This window comes from Scatophagus argus, chromosome 4 (assembly GCF_020382885.2).
Source record: "Scatophagus argus isolate fScaArg1 chromosome 4, fScaArg1.pri, whole genome shotgun sequence".
NCBI classification, from domain to species: Eukaryota; Metazoa; Chordata; class Actinopteri; family Scatophagidae; genus Scatophagus; species Scatophagus argus.
The window spans coordinates 9,306,175-9,310,022 of NC_058496.1; positions in this window are offsets into that span (position 1 = coordinate 9,306,175).

A 3,848-nucleotide genomic window follows, 5' to 3' on the forward strand; every position below is an offset into this window, starting at 1 on the left:
GGTTCAAAATTTCATTATGTTTCTGTTCTTTCAGTCTTTTTATGCAGTTTTACTGTAAGATTATATAGATGGTGTGCAAATGGCTAACAAGTGAGATTTGCTAGTTTTTGTAGGTTAAGGGTCATTTCAGTATGACACAGCCCTTTAACTGAAGGGCAAGTTTCTCTCCACATTGTGTCTAATTTGTCATATGCTTTCATATCGTAGAAACGCTAAAAACACCAGAATAAAAATATGATGCATTCATGCTGGGACATGCGATTACAAAGTCACAGTAGCTTTTAACGTAGATTACATCCATTAAAGCTGCTTTTTGTCCAAATTTGTTCATGTTTTCTGCATAAGCAAGGCTTGTTGTTTTTCATATGCATAACTAATGATTTTTTATCATAAAGTGATACATGACAAACATCAAAGGATCAGCCTCCAAAATTTTCTTTTTTTAGATGTAAAATGCAATTTTCTATGTCTGATATAACGAACGGAGATAATGGATAGACCACGCGCTCATTTCTCTATTCAGATAAGAGCTGCTCCATAATAGTAGAAATTAAGAGTGTAAAGCTCCCCCTCCACATGATGCAGTGCAACAACCTTATGATAAAAGCTTGTGTCATAGATGTTCCAGTTTAGTTAATGTTCATAAATCATGCTTTTGCATAAATACTTTTAATAATTTAGTATTCTCTTGCTGATTTCAGAGGGTCAGTCGTAGAGCGTTGTCCCTGAAGCTGTCAGGGCATTTCAACACAGTGGATGCAAGGTTCTCTGGCTGCAGATCAGACTCTCTATATTCACTAGACAACTCTGCTGTCCTCTCGCAATATACAAGTCAGTGAACATTTCTTTTTTTTGCTTTACATTTATGAGTGACTTGTTGTGGTACATTCCAACGGAAAGCACATAAGCAATCTAGTTTTCAAAGAAACAACCTATAAGGTGAATTTACGCCTTTCCTGAATTTAGCGTGAATCAGCTGTGCAGCTACCAGCCTTCACGATTCCTGAATTCCAAAGCACCACTGCTTTTCCGCCCTGTTAAAAGGGTTCTCGGATGCGCAGCGTTTCTCTGATAATCAACACTCTCCTCTCCCTTCAGGCAGAGTGAGAATGAGAGAGGGAGAAGCAGGCAAACATCCAAATGTGTTCCTCCGTCAAAGGTAATGAAAGAAGCCCCGTATTCTTTGATCACATGGCAAGAGCATCAAGCCTGCATTAGATTTCTGAAATATCTCAGATGCTCAAAGCCTTATCTGTTTGCGCGCACACACAAAAACTCTCACACACAAACACTTTCTTTTGGGGATGTCATGGACACACAAATGTGTGCATGTAAATAAATCTAGCACATAAACACACAGGCATTGAGAAGCAGAGACACTTTCAGTGCTGTCAAAAGTAGAAACAACATCTCAGACAGCCGAGATAAGTAGGCGAGGCAGGGTTGATTTCTATCACTTTTCCAACTGATGTTGACACCAATAAAAAGCTGCCTTTCTTGCTTCCTCCTTTTATCCCCCTACACCACCTTTATCCTTTTCTCTCACTTATCTTTCAGGTTAAGAATCTTCTTGTGAAATATTTCATATTCCTATTTTGGTGCCCCATTTTCCTCTAATTTAGAAATAGAAACTCTCCTGCAAAACTCTCACTGATGCTCACTGACATTTTGTGTAAATAACAAAAACACATTCTGAGAGACAACATGGAGTATTTGCCACATGAAATGCTTGTGTTTTCATTTTGGGTTTTGGTTGTTTCTCTGCAGATGTAGTCCAAAGGCTGAATAAACTATCAGCAAGACTTGTCCTGTCTTCTTCTCTGTTGATTCTTTTTCAATCGATCTGTTTTTCTTTTCTCTAAATCCCTTTTCTACCAGCAGGATGTCACACTGGGCAACAGCACCATGTTTGGGGTTGGAGATGGGTGTGGGGCAGCGGATAGACCCAACAACTATCATATACTAGAGGAAAAATAAATAATAAAAAATAATTGATCTTTTCCTCATTTGGTAAAGGACAGAAATTTGAACACAGGAAGTGTATGGTTGTAACTTTTTGTTTAATATGGAAAATAAGTGTCGGAATATTTACTTTACAACTCCCATCTGTTACCTTTAGAGGTACAAAGTGGTATTATGAGACAAGTCAGGCTGGAGCTAGCTGGTTAACATGCTAACATCAGTAGATATCTCTTCAAAACAATATACATATACACAAAAGTGTGTTGTTTTTTCGCGTTCTTCTGATTTTCTGAATGTTTTAAAGTAAAATTCAGGCCATACCTTACAAATTGCACCTTTTAAGAAGACGCTAATTAATAACTCCACGAACCTTCAACACCCAAATTGCCGTAATGAAATGCTTTTTTGAAACCGATTTACAGGTGGATTATTCACTTTGAGGTAACGTCTGAAAGTCTTACTCTCTAACCTTCATCACCAAGATGAAGTCAGAGACTCCTCCTTTCTCCTCTCTTAGACATGACAAAAGTAGGAGAAAGATGCTGAAAAATGAACCCATTAACTCAGCACCACATTATACGCATCACACTGTCTGGAGGAGGGGGAGAAAAAAGGGAAGCACCGGGATGGTGGGAAGTATTTACTGTGAAGAAGCCGAAAGGCAATATTGTAAATCTGGGTGGAAAAAAAAAAACTGTGCGGTGAAAGAGGGTGGTGGAGAGAGAGAGAGAGAGAGAGAGAGAGATGGATGGGGGGCAGAAGAGAGTGAAAGTAAAGAAGAGAGAGAGAGAGAGAGAGAGATGGATGAAAGAGAACATGTCAGGAGAGGTGGTGGAGCACTGGAGAGGAGTTGGACATACAATGGTAGATGCTCAAATTCTAGTTGAAGGCTATGGATCAGTGGACTGATTGAAGGAGGTCTCGGATTTGATGCCCTGTTGAGTGATTTCAGAGTCTTAAAAACTAGGACTCTCTGGTGGACACAGTGTTAAAAAGAGACGTTAAAGGAAAGCTAAGCCTCTATGAGACACTTGGCAGCCAGTCCAGTGAGGAAATAAGATCCTGGCTAGTGCTGCAACATGCCTTGTATGAAGCTTGCATGGTTTAGAAAACACTGTGCTGAGGCTCGTGACGAATGGTTGCCTTGAAATGGCAGTGAAATCATGGTGAGGGCGCAAAGAGGGAGTTGAGTAGGAGTTGGCGAGGGGGAAATAGGGATGGAGATGTGTAGGCGGAAGAGAGGACAGATAGAGGAAAGGAGCACGGTGGGGGGAGGGACACAAGGAGTTAGAGGTGGGAAGATAGAGACAGGAGAGAAAACACTGTTTGGAGGGGAGAGGAGGACAGAGAGCCAACAGGGAGAGAGTGGAGGGGGTGGAGAGAAAAACTGTGTCTGAAGGAGACGAGAATACAGCTGTAGCCTTGCTCCAGGCACCACATTTCTGTCAGCAGTGGCATCTTTATCTGCTAAATGCACTTTTGATGCCTCGCCACGTATGTTGCTGTAAATTACTTTTTAAGACCCATATTAGATGATGAGGAAGAGGGACCGAGATGGGGGCCAGAGTGCCGCTGTTTCAGCCTGTGTCATTTTTAAAGAGGAAGATTTCTGGCAGCGGTTTGTCTTGAGCGTGCTTCCTCTCTTCCTCCTCTCCCTCATTTCCTCTTGTATTTATTGTGTTCTTTAATATTATTTCACTCATGTTCCAACCCCTCATTTTCTATGCATTTCATGTGTCCCTCCTTCTCTTGTCCTACATGCTTGTAGACAGGTTTAACTCAGTTTAGCACGATTTGGCTGGTGAAAGTGTGGGTGGTTTGATTTTGACAGTATTTTCTTTATTTTGAAGAGAAACAGCTGCTTAAATTAACCACTGTGCAAACAC